Consider the following 26652-nt stretch of genomic DNA (forward strand, 5'->3'; position numbering starts at 1 on the left):
CAGTATATTTATTCACCTTACCATACCCGATAACGGGAGCTAGGCTCCTATTACATGTAGTGCGATGAATAAATTAATTCACACCGACAAAGGCTGAACATCTCTTTTATCACTGCTTATTGACATTTAGTTTCACAGGGTACCCACAAAAATCCTCCATGGTTTCCAAATGGAATTAAAAAATTATATGAGGTATAGATACGATTTGCGGAACCTTGGAAACCTTAAAATATTGAAGGTTGTCTGTCACATCCGCAACTATCAATAGCGACTTTCTTCTTTGTAGTGGTCTGCTGAGTTATGTTCTGTACCAAGCTATCGATTTCTGCGAGTGTAACTGTCTTTGACACGTTCAGTAAGGTACCAAGAGGATACTCTTGTAAGTTCCGGTATAAGCGAGCTAATGAGAAAAGAATGCGACAAGTGGCCTCAGAAAGTTTGATGTGTTTTAATGAGCGGAGCGTGAGTCTTAGAGGAAAAGTCGAGTGAGGTGCAGAAGCGTCATGTGAACAAGTGTGGTAAGATGCTTCATACTCGTGTAAGATTTGAGTACGACTGAAGTTAGTGTCTGCCATCCAATCGCAGATGTCTTATTATTAATGTGTGGCTATTTTCTATTTCGTATTGAAAGGCTTGCCGAGCTGAAATTATTAGTATTTTGAGAACTTTAGGGACTGCTTTCATTGTTGAGATGTTACACTCTTGGTTTTGTATGGTGGATGACTTAAGAAGCATGGTACAGAATCGGGTTTCTTCTGATTCATCCGAATTTTGGGGCACTTACATTCGTCACATTCCCATTTCGTGAGCGTCTTTCAGAATTTATTGAGGCATACAGATTTTCTTTTGTGCAGACATTTCACGTGTTGTGGGTTTTTGTATCATGTGCTATATGGATGAATATTGTATATTGCACCGTTGCTGAACAACACCCTACGGGTAATTACATATTTTTATACTCAAACATTCTACACAGACATACAGACATTTGTAATCCCTTGCCATTATTTTGAAATGCCGGTGTCCTTACGGCCGAGTTCCGCTTTGTAATCGGTATCAAGCTATTCCATATAATTTATGTTTTGCCGTAGCTAATTTACATTTTTTTCATATAGTTCAAAATTCTCAGGCTGTATATGTGCATAGGGCTCTGGATTAGAAACAGTCACAATGAGTGCATTGCGTGCTGCCCTTCTTTGTACATGACGTCAAGAGCCAAGATGGCAGTAAGCCACCCTCCCTCTTTTCTATGCCATGATCATCACATGACATAACACACCCTCTTTCTATGAGATCATCATGGCCTTTCGTAACTCCCACTCCCCTCCTCCCAGCAGAGCCCGGTATTTTACTCACCATTGAGATAAAACAAGGAAACAAGCTAGTATTTTGGTGACCATTAAAATGAAACATCCAATCACAGTGTAGCCCCTGTAACTGTACTCAAAAGTATCCGAAAATCTGATTTTTATGTCATATTCAAAAGCACGTATCCAAAACATTATACAACGGGTGTAACTTGCAGTTTTTCTACGCCTAAACGCACACACACACACACACACACACACACACACACACACACACACACACACTCACAACCATATATATATATATATATGCACTGTGCTTATGCCATTAACTTACAAGATACGCAACGCTGATGAACGTCCAATGTTCAATGTCTGTTCCACACCTAGTGTAAAGCATAACGACCTGTCAAATTAAACATTTTACACGTCTGAGTTGTTCTATGATACTCGTGAAGTGTCACAACGTCAGTACAACATACAAAAGCCTGTAACAATACAGCAGCAAATAAGGATTCAGTGTTTATGTCAAGTATCACAATGTACTTTTCCACACAAACACACCACATCCATCAAAGTTGCAATTAATATCATTGTTATTTTCTCATATCGTCACAAAAAATTATCAGCACTCTTTGTTTATTTCAAGGATTAAAATAGTATTGCCACGTCTAAAATATGTGAAATGTGTTGGTATTTCGATATGAGAACGTTTTATTGGTGCTTACATGGAAGAAAGTGACATCACTTGATATTTTTGCAAGGTTTTTAGTAATGTTTCCCCTTAGCAAACACGACTGTAGGAAGGAATAAAATTATGCATCATGTTCTAGACTAAAAATATATAATCAATGCTATTGAAAAGCTAATATTGCTTTTTAATTGCGTTTGAACTACAACTACTTCCGGTTGTAGACAAACGAACTTCTGAGAGAAGTGGCAACGTCTACCGATTGTAATTATGGTACCAAGACTCTAAAATGTTTCCAGGGCGTATATCTTGCAATCAGCTACTTAATAATACAAAAAATCTGATCAAAACATGCAATGGAAAAAAACACACCAAGCCCAAAACACAAACGAGCTGACCAAACACCAGTTGAAGAAGCAAGGAAGGAAGTGCTTTGATGGGATCTTTATTGCAGTGTCAGATTTAAACTGCATGTTTTCTCAGGATACAAGAACTTCGTAATACGAAATGTTAAAATATGATCGGAATGTCTAATGCTAGCAGATACTTTTGTTGATACAGTAAATGGCGATTGTCCACATGAATCTTGACGAGTTACCACAAAAATTTAAAAAATCATATAATTTGTAAATATCAGCTATAAGCCTTGTAACTTGAGACTCACAGTACAAACCGCTTTTTTCAGCCCATTAAGAGGTCTTACGTATCGAGAAACCGATGATTTCAAGCTCACAGACTGCTAATTGGAAGTAAAATGCGGTGCAGTCACATACCATCTGTACGCAAACAGCCCTAAGTGGTGTATACAGGGTATTACAAAAAGGTACGGCGAAACTTTCAGGAAACATTCCTCACACACAAAGTAAGAAAATATGTTATGTGGACATGTGTCCGGAAACGCTTACTTCCCATGTTAGAGCTCATTTTACTACTTCTCTTCAAATCACATTAATCATGGAATGGAAACACACACCAACAGAACGTACCAGCGTGACTTCAAACACTTTGTTACAGGAAATGTTCAAAATGTCCTCCGTTAGCGAGGATACATGCATCCACCCTCCATCGCATGGAATCCCTGATGCACTGATGCAGCCCTGGAGAATGGCGTATTGTATCACAGCCGTCCACAATACGAGCACGAAGAGTCTCTACATTTGGTACCGGGGTTGCGTAGACAAGAGCTTTCAAATGCCCCCCTAAATGAAAGTCAAGAGAGTTGAGCTCAGGAGAGCGTGGAGGCCATGGAATTGGTACGCCTCTACCAATCCATCGGTCACCGAATTTGTTGTTGAGAAGCGTACGAACACTTCGACTGAAATGTGCAGGAGCTCCATCGTGCATGAACCACATGTTGTGTCGTACTTGTAAAGGCACATGTTCTAGCAGCACAGGTAGAGTATCCCGTATCAAATCATGCTAACGTGCTCCATTGAGCGTTGGTGGAAGAAACTAAAATGAGCTCTAACATGGAAATTAAGCGTTTCCGGACACATGTCCACATAACATCTTTTCTTTATTTGTGTGTGAGGAATGTTTCCTGAAAGTTTGGCCGTACCTTTTTGTAACACCCTGTATAGAGGCCCTTAAACGCCAAGCAAGGCAGCGAGGGAAGAGTTCCAGCAGCCTCGGTTGAACGAGCCTACAGTGAATCCTACGTAAGTGAGCACTATCTTCTGTTAAGTTCGTACACTAAGAAGGACATTCAAAAAGCATATTTGTACGTTCATCTGGTCTAGGGTTATCGGTATCCATTGCACATTTATGTATATCAAGCTCTGATGTGACAGGTACTTGATCCTAAGAATTCGATTAGAGGAATGGAATCTGGCACTTCCATGGTTCGTGTGCTGAGTACCATACGTTACTGTGTGTACCCGAATCTTAACGAAGTTACAGACCGTTGTGATCATTTCTTCCCACAATTTACTGAAGAATCCAGCAAGCCTCACCTATGTTTTAAAGTTACTGAAATTCTAACTAGTGTCTGTGCTCTTCTGCATATTCCTTGAAAACACGTAAAGAAGAAATAAAAAGCAGAACAATAAGCCAACCCAGAGTCTCATTTCCCCTATCATCAACATGCCTACCCTGAGCCTAACATCCAGATCTTTCTGTACGGTCTCCAACCACAGAGACCTGAAATAGCTTGGCCCCATCACCGTTTCACTGCTGTACACAATCCGCTCGCCCACAAAGAAACTGATGACAAAAAATCCTGCGTCACCTCTGACCCGAGTATAAGCTTCTACCTAAGTCGGCTTACAGTAACATGATTTCCAATGTCGTTATCTTACCCACAATTGCTTAAATAAATAATCATATACTTTCTCCACTTAAGTCATATCCTTGCTAAATCACTGATTGAACCAAGAGTAGGGTACCAGAAAGTACTTTTTAGTATGGAACTAAAAGTTCAGATTGTTTGGATACTTTTGAGCATGGCCAATACGACTTCTCTGTGGCTATGTTATTATTGGCTGTTTCCTTTTAATGGCAACTAAAATTACTAGTAAGTGATGGGCGGCTTTTTTTTAATGGTGGATAAAATTGTGGGCTCTGATCGGAGGAGAAAAGAAGAAAGAAGAGGGGGAGGGGAGGCAAATGATGACAGCAAAACATATGAGCATTGAAAGTCACATGATGATGACGTCATAAATAAGGGGGACATGGCTTACCTCCTCTTGGATTGCGAAGTGTGTTCAAAGAGGGGCAGCGTACATTGCACATACTTTGATTATTTCTGATTCATGGTCGTCATAGGATATATACAAAATGGTATCTAAATGTGTATCCCTCTTGGAGGCGACTATTTGCCGTATTCGCTCCAGGTATCAGTTTTCAAACACCCGGACTTGGATTGGAACAAGATGTCCCCGAAACCCTGTCCTGGAAGCAGTATAAATTGTGACTGCTCAGCTGCCACTAGTAACTCATGGAAATGGGCCAAAACTGACTCCAGTGTGACAAAGTCGTGCTCTATGACGGTCCACATGTTTTCAGTATGACTAACGTTAGGTGACATAGTAGGCCAAATAGTCCATGGAATCTTCTCTTTTTTTATAACACAAAAAATGGATTTTATCTGGGAGCATTGTAATGGACGATTTCTGCTATAAGAACACCAAATCCGAGCTCAAAATATCCATCTGATACATGAACTATCTTCAACGCTGTCACATACCCTCACTCTATAAAACAATACCTCTCTTCTTCTTAAACTTTCATGCTTGTCGTTATTAAGCAGTACAGATTTTATATTCACTCATTCCTTGCTCATCTACTTTGTAGCATTAAATATAGGTCCATTAATTATTTCCTCTTTATTACCATTCAGTCATAGCCATTGAACCACTCATTACATTTCCAGGATTGTTCAGCAGCCCCTACCGCGGGGTTTTATGCAACCCCAATGCCTTCAAATACCATGTGCAAAATTTTCATATTCTCTCGCTCGCTGCACGCAAACTGTTAATCCCAGTGACAAAAATGAGCAGAACCTTGTTTTAGTAAATTTAATTTAGTTTAATTTGGTAGTGGCATACGTGTTCGCTACAGGTCATAGTTTTCGAATTAAAAGATAAATGTAGGAAAGTGACCTTTAAAATCATTTTGCGTGAAAGACTCGAAAACCGTGGCCTCCAACGAAAACGTATGTACTGAGATACGTTTTCGTTGGAGGACACAGTTTTCTAGTTATTCAAGCAAAATGATTTTGAAAGTCGCTTCTGTACATTTTTACATTCAATTTCCTACAAAAACGTCCTGTTAGCGCGTAACGAGCGAAAGAATGTGAAAATGTAGGAAATGGTTTTTGAAGGGTCGTAGGGTTGCATATTACCCAGACGTAGGGGCTGCTGGATCACTTTGTAAATAGCACCACACTTAATGGCTATCAAACCACATGTTTCATTAACCGACATTTACAAGAAACTGAAGACGTGAGCAAATTATTCAGATATGACAGTTAAAAGAATAAATGTAAAGTAATTGTATCATAAATTAAAAAACACAGCTTTCATATAAAATATCTACACATCATGAACAACCTAAAGATAATTAAATCACACATATTTACTAATTTAATAAATTTCGTTGTTTTGTTCGACAGTCTTCTTTGTCGCTGCGAAGTTCGTAAATGAGAATTCTTCAATCCTCTTCAAAATTGAGTTGAAAGTTTGGCCTTTTTAAAAGCATGCGATTAATCGTTATCATGAATTGCAATCTACTGTTCCAGTTAGGAAACCATGGAGATGATAATATTTTTTATTTAGTCGATCATGATTCACATGGTCCTATTCCGCCATAAGTGTCAGTCGTTTCTCACTTTATCATTGATTAAGCTTAGCATGTTTTGAGAAACAAGTATGTCGTTTAGGATTTTGCATAAGTTCATTGCTCGTTGGGCTAAGTTGTCTACTACGTCATTTTGAAAGATGTCACTACAATCTAATTCATCACATTAAACTGAAACAGGCTAATTGCATTAAGTTTCTGGCGCATGAACGTTCCTAGAGGAATACGCCATATTGGTCGAAATGTCTCTCGTTTATCTTAGAATTTATCTTCGTTTCGCATCCTATCACTCGGACCTCCCCCCCCCCCCCCCACCCACCTCCTTCCTGCTAGACTCCCTGATTTTAATACTGCACAAAAGCTTTCTCAAAGGGTATCTGCGACGATCAGAAGGAAAGAGACATTTTCTGTAGTATACGTGGATGCGGAAACACCATTCACTTTGCTCTTCTCGATAACAGGTTAGTCAAGGCTAGTCTTGATGATACAGCAGGCGCTTTCTTTTCAGAATTTAGTTTGTTTGCGGGACCCTTTCTCCTTTATTTCATTTTCGCCGTTCTCATCGATTCAGAATTCGTCTTATGTTCTGCAATCGGTACAGATGTACTCCACCCGGCTGCTTTTAGGCTACGTCTTCGAATAAACGCAGCAGACATGTAAACCGATATTGTTAGTATGAATATTTATTGCGTTACCTGCTCTATAAAGAAGGTCTTCGGATATCCACTAACTGAATCAAAGAGCCGGTAATATTGCTGCTAGCTAGTGATCAAAGGCGCTCCTCTTCGGGGAATAAGACCGTCTTGCAGGAAGACGTTTTCTGGACTAGTTTTAGAGGCGGTGACTATTGACCGACTGATTGCTCACTGTTATACATAAGTCTTTTCGTGACTGCTGTGTTTTCAATTCCTGTTTATGTGTTGGAGGAACAAATGCCACACAAGAAAAAAACTCGGATGAAACTTGAGGCACTCCGAACTCCGTCGACTACGAGCATTACAGTATCGTGAGTGAACTGCGGCTGTATGCATAGTAGGAACGATCTTGCAGCCAAACTGAAATATAATAAAATACGCACTTTAAGAAGAGAACATTTTTAATCGTCAGTACCTTCATCAGCTACATAGGTTAAGCACTATGTCCAACTGTTTAACACTCCAGATGTTCCTGAAATGTGCTGCACTGCAACATATTCAAAATTTTAGTCATGGTACGCACTTTTCATCCATCCCCATCACGTATTGGAGACATATGTTTTCATAGCCCTCTATTTATCACTGTGAAGAATACATTTCGAATTATTTCCTGATGAATTACAAGTTTGCGCCGTACCAGTTCTCGAATGTGGACCATTGCACCGCAGAACGGAAGCCGCGCGCTATGTGATAGTACTCATGGCTTTGTTGAACGGCATCGCGTCTTTGTTTTCTCGACAGCTTTGGCATAATATCACAGACAGGACATCCGTTCCTTCCGAACACCTTCGTCAGATGATTCATATCGGAGCCGAGATGCTCCTTGTCCGAAATTTCCCTGGCTGTGTGAATTAGGGTGTTCAGCATAGCTCTATTTTGAGCCGGAAGGCAGAAGTTGTAGCTGTTGAAATGCCACAAACATGTCCTTTTTCCAGTCTCGGCAATCATCCGACAGTCAGATGTAACTACTGAAGACAAAGATTGTGGAGGAAGTCATCTACAGCTTGGGATTTTGTCTGAATCTTTCACGGCAAGTGGGATTGAGTAGATGTGACATTCACTGTACATTAACCAGAAATTTGAGCAATACAACGACGGTGAAATCTGATAAATTTGAGAACCTTAACAGTGAATAAGGAAAGGCTGCGGTCAACTTCTCCGACAAGGAGAAGCCGCCATCTTGGTTCTGAGTAAGGGCCTGAACGCCTTGAACGCTACCAGTTGCCGAGATCATCAGCGGAGTGGAACAAGCTGTGTGACATCTTCCTTAGGAAGCAGCAGATGACGTAAGGCTTGCTGCTAGTCAGATAACCCATTTCGGAGTCGACGTGCTCCTTGTCTGAAGAAGTCCTGGCTCCGTGTATCAGCGGGTTCAAGTGTAGCTCTCTCCTGAGCTGGATGGTGAAAGCTGCACCCGTTAATATACAGGTCTGTATTAATTGATAGATTTGGCACGATATCTTTCAGGATTACATCGAACGGCTCTGCCAGTCAATGACACGCCGAATAACTGCTTGCATATGGTACAGAGGTGGACCAACGCGTTATTGACGTTCTCAGTCTACGAAGCTATTTCTCTTGAGTAAATCAACCGTTTTGTTTTAATTGTAATCATTTGTTTCTCTCTACATGTACATCACAGCTGTCGATTCCCGTCCTTGGATAATTCCATAGTCGTGCATCTTTTTTCTGTGTCTTAAAAGTGTATGTTGCGACGGCAGTCAAAGAGTACTCTAATTATACGCTGAATAAATATCAGTTTCTCCAAGGTGCTTACCTAACTATAAATGGCAGTATTATTAAAAGTCACATTTATTCAGTGCACAAAATCTACAGTTTCAGTCGTACAAGGACGCTGTGGACAAAATGCACAACTCACTGAAGATCCCATAGAAGCAAAGTCCGTTGTAGAATAATGATATGTTCCTGATTCAAAGTCGAATCCACGCAGACGATGTGGCCGTAGCTCAGTCTATAATCATTGGTAAATCAGAGCAGAAGTCTGGAAGATCACTTGAGGTTTCGCCCAGGTAACTGGTGGATAACTTCTCATAGAACTTATAGGCAATTGCTGATCATTTCAGAAAACGGTTCAAATGGCCCTGAGCAATATGGAACTTAACATCTGAGGTCATCAGTCCCCTAGAACTTAGAACTACTTAAACCTAACTAACCTAAGGACATCACACACATCAATGCCCGAGGCAGTATTCGTACCTGCGACCGTAGCGGTCGCGCGGTTCCAGATTGAAGCGCCTAGAACCCCTCGGCCATACCGGCCGGCCTGATGACTTCACTGCACTGAAGTCACAGTTCTGTTAGCTAGCTATTTTTGAGCTGTGCGCCTCCTACATGCCAGTGAGCAGAAGCTTACTTGCCGCGTTCTGTTTTCGCACTACGATCGGCGCAAGGAAATCTGACTAGCACCTTCTGCGAACCTCACTCTTAACGTGTTGTTGTTATGCTGCTGACGTCTTCCAGGTAGGCAACCTGACACTAACGCAGGAGATCCTAAGACCTAGGATACAGTGATATACCGAGATCATGATTCAGATTTCAGATGAATAACTCTGTGACACAATCTGCCAGGAATACTTTATGCTCTCTTTCTGTAATAAGCCTGCACAGATATCCACAGCAGATATTCAGGACACCCAAGAACTTTCATAATTAATAGACAAACAGTACCAACAATAATTATCCATATATGTAACACGGTTAAATTACACTACAGATTGAATAAAGCTCACAAGCTGGATTTTTTCTAAGATGTACCGGTATTACAAAATACGTGAAGAAAAAAAGTGAAATGAGAAAAAAATGGAAGCGACTCTCTGAATTCCTTCACATGTTTCGACAACATTATTAAGCAATTGAAAGTATTTATGGTAGAATGAGATTTTCACTTTGCAGCGGAGTGTGCGCTGATATGAAACTTCCTGGCAGATTAAAACTGTGTGCCCGACCGAGACTCGAACTCGGGACCTTTGCCTTTCGCGGGCAAGTGCTCTACCAACTGAGCTACCGAAGCATGACTCACGCCCGGTACTCACAGCTTTACTTCTGCCAGTACCTCGTCTCCTACCTTCCAAACTTTACAGAAGCTCTCCCCCCAGGCTGTGGCTAAGCCATGTCTCCGCAATATCCTTTCTTTCAGGAGTGCTAGTTCTGCAAGGTTCGCAGGAGAGCTTCTGTAAAGTTTGGAAGGTAAACCACCACTCGTGCACTCACAAAAAAATTTTTTTTTGAAATGTCCTTTGAACCAGCAATGCTGTTATCCAGTCCCTTGCTGAATTATTAACACACGTGCAAACACTAACAGTCCCAACTTCTCACATACTGTGCATATATTATGGCCAACAGAAATGTGTGCAGTGAAATGATACTTAATTTGAAGAACTGGTAACAATTACAATTTGATAACATAAAAATACAATAACAAAGGTACAAAACACATCATTAAAAACATAATAATACAGATAACATTTGTAGTAATAGGGGCTTTACAAACGAATAGAAATAAACATATACATCAGTGTTACAGGAATTATGAGTACCTACATAAAAGATCAGAATAACTTTTGAAACATCAACTTCACACCTAAGCATTAAAACAAAACAGAATAAATAATGTCTAAACATCTTTACAAAGAAAATAACATATTATTAATGCAAATTATATTTGAGGATAACAGTATTCCTCATCATAGTGAATGTACCTTAGTACTAAAAAAAATCCACAACATAAATCGTATTAGGTAAACACATAAAGACAGGAAAAAGACAAATACACAATGGTACATAAACACATAGCGGAATAATACAAAAGGAAAGGAAGGGGTTTGTTTTACTGCAGTATTTTGCAAACAAAACTTTCTTTACTTCTTGGAGATCTCCCTTCATTCTTCATTATTTCCAAAAGTCCTATCTATACCTGCTTTCTGTACTTTTTTTTCGTATAACTTCTCAATGCATTTCTTCCAATTCATTGCAACTCATTCTCTTATATAGTCTACCCCCTCTTAAGCTAACTTAAATCTACTGAGCTCAGATGCTAAACTAAGGGACGAGGCAATGCAGCAGCATAAAACAATTAATACATACAGCAATGACAAACTATTCAAATTGGCCAAGCAAGCAGCAATAATACAACTAATATTACGCAATGAGCAGCAAACAAGAGAAATAAATCAGTAGTAAAATGGCTTAACAGAGTAATACAAAGTCAAATTCAGTAACATTATGCCTGGCAAACAGCACCAGAAAATGAAATAACTTATACCTAAACATGACAAAGCTCAAGCAGAAAAAACAGTACACTAAAAATGGCCATGTCTAATACCTATGTCACATCTTAATACTAGAGTGATGCATCACAATTTATTCTACAAAAGAAATTACCAAGTACTTGAAAAGAAAATTCTGTATGCAATTCCTGTGAAAGTAAATGTCTTTTTGTGCTCCCTCATTTTTTTGAAAAAAAATTATTATTTACTCGATCTGTAGACAGAAAATATTTATATTAGTACATCTATAAAATTTTATTTTAATCAATGCTGCAGTGCAGCTAGAAACTAGATATCAAATGAAATAAGCAACTATGTACAAAGTAAAGCATAAGAACATCATTCAGTAGTCATTAGGCATTTCATAAGTTAGTAGAAAAATCTCTCAACTAGAGAGACAGTAGTCATAATCAGGTGTATAGACATAAAATATTTCTCGTCATTTCAATAGGCATTTCAGTAAATCATAAATTAAGAGCTCCACAGTGTAATCATACGTTATCAAGTTCGACCGTGTCGTTTTTTCGATGCTTTCTACAAAGGAACGTCAATAGCGAGGATAATGGCCTCCCTTTTTATTTCACTTGTGCCTCTGGAAGGCACCCGCTAATGGCTTTTTTCAAGGCGACTGTCACTCAGCTGGGTGCCCACGATGCATTAGGTGCAGGTGGTCACTTAACTTTCTTACCGAAATATTTACGTCACCAGTTTCTGCTACAGTGACAGTCTCATATAAAAATATTTCACAAGTCAAGAATTTGGGTTACAAATCAGGAGAAACAAAATCCTATTGATATAACAGCGTCCAAAAAATTTTTGTTGGCATTGTAATACATTCACGCATTTACATACATTTCATAACTCTTAAAGTACGATTCTTGGTTTCCAACATCCTTTTTCACAAGTCAGAGTCCCTAACCACTACTCATTATTCCTTACCTTATCCGTTGACACTTCTTCAATATTTCATCATAACAGATACGTAGCATATTCAAATAACTCATATAGCATCAGCTTATTGATCATAAACATACCGCAACAGCATAATATACATAGTCATCGTAATAATAACATCATAACACCTCAGTCAACTCTCAAAATCGTCGGTACTTCCTCCAATAATTTCAAAACCTAAAAAAAAATTCTCTGCTCATGTCAAAAGTGTCATCTACTTCAAACGTACTTTAAAAATCATGATCCCGTAAGAAATACGACATTCAAAGCTCTCATAGTATCACAATGGTTCCGAAAAATATGAGCATTTCACAAAGTACAGACAAAATACAATTCCATAAGTATGAAGTTACCCAACTGTGAAATTGCATAAACATGTGTCACTGATGTAGTAAAAAAAATGTTTGTCTCTCTCAGTTAAATGATCAGATAGCTGCGTAATTCTGTGTTAGAGAAATATGGTACCGATGTGTAAAGTTGTATAAGCAAATACCATATTAGCTAGGGCTCCTTGTGCTTGCCAAACACATGATACACAAAGTAAGCGTGTACCCCCATGAGGATTAATGTAATTACACCCTCAGGTGTTACAAATTATAGCAATGGAATAAAATGTATCACGGAAAACTTTCTTTGTAATTCAAAAACTTTAAAAATAAATGTTTTAAGTATAAAATTAATCACTCAAATACATGTACTGTAGCGCTAAACTGTGCGTCTTGTTGTAAGATAATCTCTGTGGAAGTGTCGTAGTTGTCGTCCTCCACAAGCTAAGTTCTGCAGAAGTCAATGTACTGCCGTAAATTTTACGTCATTTACAATAATGTGAATCACAGGATATGCAGTGTTGTTATGTTTTATGTCGTGTTCCTGGAGTAAGATGTCCCTAATGTCTTCCATTTTTACGTAATTACTAGCTACTGCAGCTGCGTCGTTAGTTTCATACGTACGTTTTGTGGCTGCCAGCGGTACGAGTCATTGCCTATTGTCTCTTTGTTGGCGTGCGTCGTTATTGGGGTTTGGAGACCTAACTTCTACAAATTCACTTTGTCGAGAGGGCCCTGCTCTGTTTGAATCATGCCAGTTCTGATGCAATTCAGGTCTGTCGTTACGATCATATCGTCTGTCGTCATGTCAGTAGTTCCTGTAGTTTCTTTCTTCTCGGTTAAGTGGTGGAGAATTTCTCCCTGAATTATCACTGCACGGTGGACCGTTGCGTCTAAAGTTATTCTGCCTCCTGTAATAATAATTGTTTTGGTTCCCATATTGTCTGTTTCTCTGATTGTCTCTGTGACCGCGGAGAGGTGATCTTTCCCTGTAACTATTACTACTCTGCCAACGATTGTCATACGGGTGGTGTCTGTTTTGGTCACGATTTGTGTGGTGAGAATAGCCTTGTAGAGTCCAGTTATCATTTCTGTCATCACGGAATTGTGACGGATGTGACCTGTAGTGATTGTTTTCCTGTTTTCGCATCCCGCGACTGTCTGTGTCAATTTCTAATTCTTGTAAGAGTCCCTGAAAAGCTTCAATGTCGTCTTTGCAACGTCCTGCCAAAATAATATGTCGTAAATGTTCAGGCAATTTGATTAAGCAAATGAGGATGAGTTCTGAGGGGCTGTATGGGTTTGACAGGTACTGATTCTTGTGCAATATGTCTCCAAAATATTTCACAAGACTGGAAAATTCAGATGGTTCGAAATGTTTCATCATTATGATGCTATGTTTTACTTGGTCTTGTGTAGCTTGAGACCAATACGCTGAGAGGAAGGCATGATAAAATTCTCCTTCACTGTGACAATCGTGAATGACCGATCGCATTCTTACAGCTGGTTCATTCTCCAAGTAGCCACACATAAATTCTAATCTGTGTTCTAACGACCAGTTGGGAGGAAAACAATGAGAGAATTGATGGAGCCATGCTTGTGGATGAATGTCGTTGCCAGAATTCTTAAATGTTTTGAATTTACGTGTAGTAATGAACAGCTTATAGTCAAAATCATCATGTCGGCGAGTCGCATATCGGCCATCTCAAAATTCGGTGCACATTGCCAATTTCTTTCATAACTTCCGAAATGCCCTGTGTTATTATTTTGCGGCTTTTCCGTATTTCTATGTCCCTCTTCCCGTATTGGGGTCCTCTGAAATACGTAATTCTTGTATTACCTGTGTCAGCTGATCTTGTACTTCCCGGATTTCTTTTCGGTGTTGCATATTTATTTGATTCTGATTTTGTTTGAATTTCCTAATTTGTTCGCACTCTTCTGTGTCATTAAAGACTACTGGTCTTGTGTCATTAAGATCATCATCTACCTTTGTAGATAAGTTAGTGAACTGATCGGAAAGTTCGGCTACTTTCTCCGATAGTGTACTTATTTCCTCAGTGCGTTTTTCTGAACCAAGTTTCAGAGTATCTACTGTGTCCTTTAAGTTTTCCTGAGTTTTTGCAAGTTGCATAACCGAATCGGTAGATGCAACTGAGTCAAATTTAGCTTACAAGGTCTCATGATTTTCATGAACAATAGTTTGCAGTTCTTTTATGGCTGCTTCGTGATTCTGTAGTGCATTTTCATGACGCGAAAAAATAGGTTGGAAATCCTCACAAATTTGTGTTTTTACGTCATTACAGACTTTTTGACATTTCGATTCAATGTTATGTAACTCAGTAGTTAAATCTTCACGTGTTTGTTCAAGTGTCATGTCTAACTTTTGAAGATTTTGTTCCATTGTGTCTAACTTTTGAAGATTTTGTTCCATTGTGTCTAACTTTTGAAGATTTTGTCCCATTTGTTTCTGATTTTGTTCAAGCGTTGTGTCTAACTTTTGTAGCCTTTGTCCCATTTGTTGCATTAACTGTAATAACAATGCACTGCTGTCTGAAACATGTTCCTCAGTGCTTTTCGGCAGTGAAGTTGCACCGGCAACATTTACATTTTGACAAGCAGAAAATGTGTCTTGACTTATTTACGAAAACGGTGAGGACCCAAAACCTGAATCTACAGTATTTGCAAAATTTTGTCCCGTCATTTCGGATTCCTGAGGTGAGCTGTTGCCGAGCGATCGATCGATAATGCTTCTCTGTTCACTAATTGTTTCACTGCCTACGCCATTGTTTGCCGCCCGCTCCATTTCCCTATGCACAATTACCAAATTACTACTTTGAACATTAGTTAATTCATTACTCGGTGGCGCTAACACACTGCTTTCGTCTTCACTGTCATTTCTCAGTTTACTTTGGAGCCTAGTATTACGTTTTTCACACGCCATTATTGTCACAATATTTCACACGATAACACAGAAAAGCACAATTTGAAGAGCAAAAATAAGAGAACACATTAACATAGTACTGAAAATAATATCTCGTTAATTGCAAGCGCAGCAGCGAAATACTTGGTGCAAATTAACATGCATGCCACAACAACAATGAAAGCCTGCAACTACAAAGGAGATTCTCTCTACAATTACGCGCTAGCAGTAAACAATAGCTACACTAATTACACAAACTACAAGAAAAAATCAGAAGATTCCAGTGAGGTATCCTCGGCTAAGGGTCGACATATGAAACGTCCCCTTTGAACAATTATACATAACTGTGCTTATTCGTCCCCTTTGAACAATTATACACGACTGTGCTTAAACTGACACAATATTTTTTAGCGCAACGCAATCTGACTTTCAAAGATCCCTGCAAAAGAATGGCCCTGAGTAACATTAAACTATACCTTTCAGAAATCACTTACCTCACAAAAATCTTCATTACTCGAACTACTGCAATACAGCGAGCGCCACTACGGCCAGCTAAATAAAAGATTCAAACTACGGAAGGCACTAACTACTGATAGGGATAGTTAGCAAATGAAAGATATTAATAGAGAACAAACAATATATTTACCTTAATAGTCATAATATATATATCAGTTCATGACAAATTACAAAACTCCGCCATCTCTCTCCCCACATCTTCCACTGCTGGCGGCTCACCTCCAACTGCGAACGCTACGCGCTGTTCACATCCAGCTGCCGCTGCCCAACACTACAATGGCAGACAACAATGCAAACTACCCACAGACTGCACACAGGACAGCCAGTGATCCTCACACAGAGCGCTACGTGGCGTTACCAGTAAGAAAACCTAAACAGCCTACTTACACCAGGATGGATAGCCATGAAGGTCAACAAAATGGGGTGCAGAATATCGTCGACGTACCGCTGTGCTGTAAGGGAGATGCGGAAGACGTCAATAGTGATCCGACTATGAAATGAATCGGCACCCCAGATCATCTCTCCCGGCTACATAAGATCTATGAACGCTACAAATAATTCAGTACCTTCTCTTGCTGACATTACGGGTAATGTAACGGATGATGATAAACAGAAGGCCGAAATTCTAAACCTAGCTTTCAAAAACTCGTTTGTGGCAGAGGAATGCAGCACCATTCCCCATTTCAATCATCGAACAAACGCAAGGATGGCTGACATAGTGGTTAGCGTATCTGAGATAGTAAAACAGTTAAGATCCTTAGACGCCAGGAAGGCATCTGGCCCAGACGGTATCCCCGTAAGATTATATGTTGACTATGCAATAAATATAGTACCATTCTTACCCATCATCTGTCAGAGATCATTGGAACAGCGGAAAGTTCCACGGGACTGGAAAGAAGGCCCAGGTCATAGCAATCTGTAAAAAGGGTAGAAAATCGGATGCACATAATTACCGGCCAATTTCACTGACACCGATTTGTTGTAGAATCGTGGAACATATTTTATGTTCAGACATAATGACCTTTCTAGACTCTGAGAAGCTCATCTGCAGGAACCAGCACGGCTTTAGAAAACAGTGGTCATGCGAGACACAGCTGGCCCTCTTTGTGCATGATATACAACAGGCTCTAAATACCGGCTCTCAGGTTGATGCCATATTTCTCGACTTTCGAAAGGCGTTCGACTCAGTTCCGCACTGTCGCTTGCTCCAAAAAGTGCTCGCTTACGGTCTGTCCGATGACATATGGTGCTGGATAGAAAGTTTTCTAACAGACAGAGAGCAGTATGTCGTCCTGAATGGGGTGACGTCAACAGAAACAAGCGTAACTTCAGGTCTGTCCCAGGGCAGCGTAATAGGTCAGCTGTTTTTTACGATTTACATAAACGGTCTGGTTGCTGGTGCTGACAGTGGCATTAGACTGTTTGCCGATGATGCTGTAGTCTACAGGAAAGTAGTATCAAACGAAAGTTGTGAACAAATCAATGAGGATTTGCAGAAAATAAATGCGTGGTGTAGTGACTGGCAGTTATCTCTCAATATTAGTAAGTTTGATCTACTGCGTATATCAAGGCGAAAATCCCCATTAATGTACAAGTACAAAATAAATGCCCAGTCTTTGGAAACGGTAACATCCGTCAAGTATCTGGGTGTTGTTGTTGTTGTTGTGGTCTTCAGTCCTGAGACTGGTTTGATGCAGCTCTCCATGCTACTCTATCCTGTGTAAGCTTTTTCATCTCCCAGTACCTACTGCAACGTACATCCTTCTGAATCTGCTTAGTATATTCATCTCTTGGTCTCCCTCTACGATTTTTACCCTCCACGCTGCCCTCCAATACTAAATTGGTGATCCCTTGATGCCTCAGAACATGTCCTACCAACCGATCCCTTCTTCTGGTCAAGTTGTGCCACAAACTTCTCTTCTCCCCAATCCTATTCAATACTTCCTCATTAGTTATGTGAACTACCCATCTAATCTTCAGAATTCTTCTGTAGCACCACATTTCGAAAGCTTCTATTCTCTTCTTGTCCAAACTATTTATCGTCCATGTTTCACTTCCATACATGGCTACACTCCATACGAATACTTTCAGAAATGACTTCCTGACACTTAAATCAATACTGGATGTTAACAAATTTCTCTTCTTCAGAAACGCTTTCCTTGCCATTGCCAGCCTACATTTTATATCCTCTCTACTTCGACAATCATCAGTTATTTTGCTCCCCAAATAGCAAAACTCCTTTACTACTTTAAGTGCCTCATTTCCTAATCTAATTCCTTCAGCATCACCCGACTTAATTAGACTACATTCCATTATCCTTGTTTTGCTTTTGTTGATGTTCATCTTATATCCTCCTTTCAAGACACTGTCCATTCCATTCAACTGCTTTTCCAAGTCCTTTGCTGTCTCTGACAGAATTACAATGTCATCGGCGAACCTCAAAGTTTTTATTTCTTCTCCATGAATTTTAATACCTACTCCTAACTTTTCTTTTGTTTCCTTTACTGCTTGCTCAATATACAGATTGAACAACATCGGGGAGAGGCTACAACCCTGTCTTACTCCCTTCCCAACCACTGCTTCCCTTTCATGTCCCTCGACTCTTATAACTGCCATCTGGTTTCTGTACAAATTGTAAATAGCCTTTCGCTCCCTGTATTTTACCCCTGCCACCTTTAGAATTTGAAAGAGAGTATTCCAGTCAACATTGTCAAAAGCTTTCTCTAAGTCTACAAATGCTAGAAACGTAGGTTTGCCTTTCCTTAATCTTTCTTCTAAGATAAGTCATAAGGTCAGTATTTCCTCACGTGTTCCAGTGTTTCTACGGAATCCAAACTGATCTTCCTCGAGGTTGGCTTCTACTAGTTTTTGCATTCGTCTGTAAAGAATTCGTGTTAGTATTTTGCAGCTGTGACTTATTAAGCTGATAGTTCGGTAATTTTCACATCTGTCAACACCTGCTTTCTTTGGGATTGGAATTATTATATTCTTCTTGAAGTCTGAGGGTATTTCGCCTGTTTCATACATCTTGCTCACCAGATGGTAGAGTTTTGTCAGGACTGGCTCTCCCACGGCCGTCAGTAGTTCCAATGGAATATTGTCTACTCCGGGGGCCTTGTTTCGACTCAGGTCTTTCAGTGCTCTGTCAAACTCTTCACGCAGTATCTTATCTCCCATTTCATCTTCATCTACCTCCTCTTCTATTTCCATAATATTGTCCTCAAGTACATCGCCCTTGTATAGACCCTCTATATACTCCTTCCACCTTTCTGCTTTCCCTTCTTTGCTTAGAACTGGGTTTCCATCTGAGCTCTTGATATTCATACAAGTCGTTCTCTTATCTCCAAAGGTCTCTTTAATTTTCCTGTAGGCGGTATCTATCTTACCCCTAGTGAGATAGGCCTCTACATCCTTACATTTGTCCTCTAGCCATCCCTGCTTAGCCATTTTGCACTTCCTGTCGATCTCATTTTTGAGACGTTTGTATTCCTTTTTGCCTGTTTCACTTACTGCATTTTTATATTTTCTCCTTTCATCAATTAAATTCAGTATTTCTTCTGTTACCCAAGGATTTCTACTAGCCCTCGTCTTTTTACCTACTTGATCCTCTGCTGCCTTCACTACTTCATCCCTCAAAGCTACCCATTCTTCTTCTACTGTATTTATTTCCCCCATTCCTGTCAATTGCTCCCTTATGCTCTCCCTGAATCTCTGTACAACCTCTGGTTATTTATCTGGGTGTGACTATTCGAAATGATCTCAAATGGAAGGATCAGGCCGGCCGTTGTGGCCGAGCGGTTCTAAGCGCTTCAGTCTGGAACCGCACGACCGCTACGGTCGCAGGTTCGAATCCTGCCTCGGGCATGGATGTGTTTTATGTCCTTAGGTTAGTTAGGTTTAAGTAGTTCTAAGTTCTAGGGGACTGATGACCTCAGATGTTGAGTCCCATAGTGCTCAGAGCCATTTGAACCATTCTTTTTGGAATGATCAAATTACGCAAGTAACGGGCAAGGTTAACTCTAGATTGCGGTTTATTGGTAGAATCCTGAAGCAGCGCAGTCCTTCAACAAAGGAAATTGCTTAAAATACGTTAGTATTGTTCAGTGTTAGAGTATTGTTCGTCTGTATGGGACCCTTACGAGTTGGGACTGATTCAAGAGACTGAGAAGTTCCAAAGAAGAGCGGCAATATTCGTGACTGGTACATTTAGGCGGCGCGAGATCGTTACAGATCTCATTGAAAGTTTTAAGTGGGACACACTTGCAGATAGACGACGCGCTAAACGGAAGGAGCTGCTCACTAAATTCCGAAATCCGATCTTCGCCGAGGATGTATAGCATATATTATTACCACCAACTTTCAAATCGCTTAGTGATCTACATTCAAAGACAAGGGAAATTAGAGTTTGTACTGAGGCGTTCAGACAATCGTTTTTCCCTCGCGTGATCCGTGTGAATTGTGCCCTCCGCCACACACCGCTTGGTGGCTAGCGGAGTATACATGTAGATGTAAATGTAGATGACTGTTGGGCCGTATGGCGGGCGACATTCTGGTTTGTGTCCTATCGCTGTCTAGGCGTCTCCGAACACGTCTTCGCTACTCATAGGAGCTCAGTTGGAATCTGAGTGTGTTTTATATGCAGGTTTGAGGGAAGATTTCAGTTTCCCATCGGACCTACCCTCTCTTTTAACTAATAATGAGGCGAGTGTCACTAGAGTTTTACGTTTTTGTGTGTTGTCTGGCCTTCTTCCCAAAATATTGGGATTGAAGTCTTAATGTGCTGTCCAGTGGTTTGGTCACCCATTATTTGTAAGTGGTCACTGAGCCACCGTTACTTATTTTTCCCTGTTTGTACTGCTATTTTATTTTTAGTTTTATCTCCCTGTTTTGATGTGCTGTGTCCAATCTTGCAATTTGAACAATACCACTTCTCTCACGATTCGGCTCTGAATTGAACTTTTGGGAACGGGCGCTGATAACCTCGCTGTTGTGCGCCCTAAAACACTAATCATCATCATCATCATCATCAGTTGGAATCGGGACTCATCACTGAAGATAGTTCTACTACATTAAATGCGATTCCAGGTCTAATGTGCCCGACACCACTACAAGCGGGCTTGTTAGTGCATAGAGGTCCATGGCAGTCGGCCCAAGGGTTTCCGTGAGTACGACCTTCTTTCTGTGAGACGCTTATTAATGGTCCTTGTCGTCACGGAAGCACCAGTTGAACGCCGGATCGATGACGAATACGAGCCTTTGAGCGCCTCTTTGATGATTTATCGGTCCTCATGTTCATCAAATGTCCAGCGATTCGCCGATTACTCCAACCGGATTCCTTGAGCCCAACCTCAAGGCTTCTGCGTATGTTGTTCATGCGCCTGTCTGCGAGCCACAGTTACTGTCCAAATGAATATACGGATTGAAAATCGCGAAGACTTTATGCCGCGATATCGTTTTGTCTCCTGGTTACTATCCTTGCAAGCTGCGAGGTGAAATTGCGCTGCTGCGTCACAAATTCATCCATTGGCGGCTAGAGTTTAGCATTTTCCAACCATTCTTGTAAGATTGTCAGGTTGTTATCAATTAGCATAACTCCTTCTTGCCACGTCTATTTTTAATGTTGGATTTTACACGATGTTTATGATATGTAGCATAGTATTTATGTGTCTAGCTTGATTATATTTGTATTTGGAGTGTGCTTGCCTCTCTCTGCCTGGGTTCTGACATTTATGAGCGAAATATGTACATGATAATCATGCTCTGGAAGTTTTTACACAAAACACACTAAATTTCATAAATAAAAGTTCTTGCATATTCTCCAATGTCTGTAGGCAGCGAAAGACAAATAAACATCACTTTCCGCTTCCTTTCATTACAGTGTATTTCCCGGAACATTGCAGATAACCCCAAAACCAGGATCATATTTGAGTCTAAATAATGCAATAAAAAAATTGACAATAGAAATAATTTCGCAAAATACGTCGCTAGATAAATAAAACCAACAACAATCGTGACTAGCAGCAGCAAGTATTCTGACAATAAAAGCGAAACCGTTGGTACACAGTCGTAAGCTATCACAACCAATTAGTGATAAAAAAGCAAGCTATGCTAATTGGTAAATGTTAAAAGTGCAGCTAATATCGATTTTAACGTTTCTTTTAGATGTTTTCTATTTAATATTCGTAATTTGATAGCTTTCGGTGAAGTATTTATGGTAATAACAAAGACTTTGTAGTTTTTATTCGGCTCCTTCACGTTCCTCCCTGAATTCTTACGCCACTTAGGTAAGTGGAAGTTTCAGATTTCATTTCATTATTGACTAGTGCTATTATAATTTATAATTTTTTAAAAATACAATACTACACTACAGCGCAGAGGAAAGTTTTTCTATCGATAAAATTCGAGTGTTTGAATTATTTATAACGTTCGGTCTCCTTATTTGTTTAAATATTTCAATGAAGAAACTGTTAAATAAACATAACTAACGCCTTTTTTTGTCATTTTGAAAGCAATCCACCCAATAGCAAACAGAAAGAGAATATTTCGTTGTTATTTCTTTAGATCCTAAATTTTGTTTTAATCCAGATATTGATGATCACGTCGACTTACCGATTCTGGTACTTTTTTAGTCTTCAGCTGACACTTGTACGAGCTTACGTCAGATATAACCTCAGTAGAGTTTCAAATCACGCATTTAGTCGAAATTTTTGGTATCGAAATGCAGTATGTTGTTTATGGTTCCTAATTGCAATCCACGGCTCGCAACACACCACAGAAGACAAGACTTACAAATATATGTCATATGAAAATCGCTTCCACAAGAAACTGTTACGATCACAGACCTGAATTTCGCTAGACACTGATGTTGTCACAGAAGGTACTAAATGCAGCATCGAATTTTGCTAAAACGAGCGTTGCCTCTACAACCCTTTCGGTCGTTCTACAGTCGATTTATACGTGCTCCCCCTCATTGGCCTGAGGCAACTGAAAGGTATACCGGCCCGCGTCGTTAGACGTTTCTCAGAAGATCGGAGAACTCGTTCTTCAAGAAAAACGTTCGGCGACACACAGCACAGCTAGTTGGCCAGGTATTTGTAGGAGCACAGCATCGGACTTAGAGAAGTTCCTGGAAGTGTGGCGGACCTTAATCCTATCGACTGCGTGTGGGTCGCTGTTGGTCATTTAGCTGGAACTGGCTCGCTTCTGCGAACCTTAATCGGCTACTGATCGCTGTGTGGCGTCAGTCAACGCAGGCAAAAGACGAGTCGACCACGCGCGCATTTACAGCGTACAACATTAGTCTGCCGCTGTTCGACTGATCGTATTGTTTCTTTATGCTTCGCGTGACCTATTTCGACATTACCATCTTTGTAGATGAGAGTAGTAGCACATTTATCCTTTCCAGTTGTCAGAGAAGAGTGTAAAACACACAATGGGCCAGACACACACACACACACACACACACACACACACACACACACACACATATAAGGCGTATAATTTTTGTCTTTTGGTGTGAAAGTGTTTATTGTTATAATTAAAATTGCAAAATGATATTTGTATTTACGTTTGTTGTAAAAACAGCTATCACTTTTGTGATGATCATTAGTTTAAGATTCATGTATAAAAGCATGTTATTCAAAATGGTTCTTGTTTTGGGGCTGCTTAATATGGAGTAAGGTAGAAGGGATAGATAACATTCCATCGAAATTTCTGAAATTACTGGGGAAGTGGCATCAGTACGATTCTTCACTTTGATGTGTAGAATGTACGAGACTGACGATATACCATCAGAAATATTCGAAGATAGCAGGAGCAGGCAGGTGCGAGAATTATCGCACAATGAGCTTGACAGCTAAAGCTGCTGAGAAGGATACCATGCTGAAGATAACGATCAGTTTGGCTTAACGACAGGTAAAAGCACCACGTCAAATGTGCAAGTTATTCGAAGTTCTGAGAAAATCTGAGGAAAGCTATAGGGAGACACGGATAAAATACAATAAGTACAAGAATCAAGACGGAACAACAAGACTTGAAGACCAAGATTCGAATTAAAATAAGTGTAAGACCGGGATCTAGTCTTTCGCCCATACTGTGCATCGAAAAAGCAGTGGCAGAACTTAAAGAAAGGCTCAAGAGGGGGTTAAAATTCAACGTGAGAGGAAATCAGTGCTAAAATTTGGTGGTAACACTGGTATCATCAGTGAAAGTGAAAAAGAATCATAGAATCTGTTGAATGGAATAGTCTAATGAGTATAGATTTTGGGTACAGAGTTAAGCGAAGGAACGCGTAATGAAAAGTAGCAGAAATGAAAATACCGAAAAACTTAACATCAGAATTGGTGGTAACAAGGTTGATCGCGGAGTTGTTGAAGTTAAGGAATTCTGCTAACTGAGCAGCAAAATAATCCATGATGGACGAAGCAAGGAGAGCATAAAAAGCAGACTAGATCTAGCCAAAAAGGATTCTTGGCCAAGAGAAACATACTAATATCAAATATAGGCCTTAATTTGAGGAAGAAATTCCTGTGAATGTACGTTTGGTGCACAGCATTGTATAGTAGTGAAACATGGACTATGTGAAAAGTGGAAAAGAAGAGAACAGAAGCATCTGATATGTGATTTTACAAACGAATGTTGAAAATGAAGCCGAATAATAAGGCAAAGACTAAGGAGGTTCTCTGCAGCATCGGCAATAGAAGGAATACATGGAGAACACTGGCAAGAAGAAGGGACACGATGATAGGACATCTGTTAGGACACCAAGGAATAAGTTTCATGGTGTTAGAGGGAGCTGCAGAGTGTCAAAACAGTAGAGGAAGACAGATATTGGGATACATACAGCAAATAATTGAGGAGCCAGGCTGCAAGTGCTACCTTGTGATGAAAAGATTGGCACAGGAGAGGAATTAGTGGAAGGCCGCATCAAACCTCTGAGAAGACTGACGACTCAAAAATATATATATTCGAGGGTTGGAACTTAAATAGTGGCAACTATTTATTCACAACCGATACAAAAGAGTTACATGTTTGCACCTGTTCCTGTCCTTCAAAGTAGCCACCAGCGTTGAGTAGAGCCCGTTGCCAGTGATGTGGAAGGCGTAGTATACCGTTAGCAGAGCCTGTTCTGTTGATAGTGTGAACGGAGCGGTGTAAAGTTATGGTGATTCTCGTGTACGACTGTGATGGTGTTAGCCTAACGCATTACGTACCTCCAAGGCAGGCCGTCAATGCACAGTGTTACTGTTCGTTTTTGGTACGTCACCTGCGACCAGCTTTGCGAAAGAAACGACTACACTTTCTGCGCAACCCACCCATCATTTTGTACCACAATGCGCGGGCGCATACAGCGCAAGCTGTGGCCGCTCTGTTCAGTCTATGGGTGGGACTGGGAAGTACTGTACCATCCACCATACTCCCCGGACTTAAGTCCTTGTGACTTTGATTTGATTCCGAAGATGAAGGAACCACTTCGTGGCATTCGCTTCAGAACTGTTCCAGAGATTCGACAGGCAGTAGACCGCTCCATTCGCACCATCAACAGAACAGGATCTGCTAACGGTATACTACGCCTTCCACATCGCTGGCAACGGGTTCTACTCAACGCTGGTGGCTACTTTGAAGGACAATAACAGGTGAAAACACGTAACCCTTTTGCATCGGCTGTGAATAAATAGTTGACACTATTTAAGTTCCAACCCTCGTAGAACATAATAACTTCGCATTGTAAAAACAAAAAGATCAGAAACGATTTAGAACCTTAGTTAGTAGAAGTACCTTCGTTGGGTAATCCAGCAGAACGCGGCAACTAAAGTAATCCCCCGGATATATCGGAAGTCACTTACGAGCAGTCAAACCGTGCTGCACTGAAGACAGAATACGGATGCCGTGATTTTACGTTAAAACAAACTGAACGATTAGTGGCTGGCAATCAAAAGTGTCTTAAGGAATAGAGTAGCACTATTCTTCCACCGGAAATATTTTACGAAATAAACTCACCGGACAAAATGTTAGTCATTCACTGATGGGTTTGGTGCTCTGTAGATGTCATAGAACTGATAGCAGGTGATCATGTGACCTTCCATGGCTAACGTGAATCACGGCAGTGGAGTGGTAAGTATGTGCCAGTCCGTTTTGTGAAATCAGTGCTGTAAAATAGGTCATAATGAAAGCAAAGAAAAGAAAAACAATAGAGACACAAAAAAGGGTACGGCAGAATTAGAACACTGTGATATATAGTGGTGTTCCTGAAAACAGAAGAGGCTGCTGTGGAGTAGCAATGAATAGTCAGTGGAATACTAACGAAGTAAGTCATGAACCTGCGCATGAAAAAACTGTCACATGAAATTTTATAATAGGCAAAGGATATCTGACTGTGATAGCTGTTTATACCTCAAAAAATGAAGAAAAGAAGAGACCAGACAATTTTATAAGACTATGCAAAACGAAGTAGATAAAATAAATAACAAAGATCATGTTATAATATGTGGAGATCTAAATGCAATCCAACCGCTAAAATGTATTGTTTTGAGGAACAAGAAATAAATGGTAAGGTAATTTGCGACGTGTAAGTAACTAAAAATATGCACCCCATTCTTTAGGAAAAAGGATGTACTGGTACATAAATATACGTAGTCGGCTCGACGCTTAAAACACATAAT

Source organism: Schistocerca serialis, chromosome 4 (assembly GCF_023864345.2).
Source record: "Schistocerca serialis cubense isolate TAMUIC-IGC-003099 chromosome 4, iqSchSeri2.2, whole genome shotgun sequence".
NCBI lineage: Eukaryota > Metazoa > Arthropoda > Insecta > Orthoptera > Acrididae > Schistocerca > Schistocerca serialis.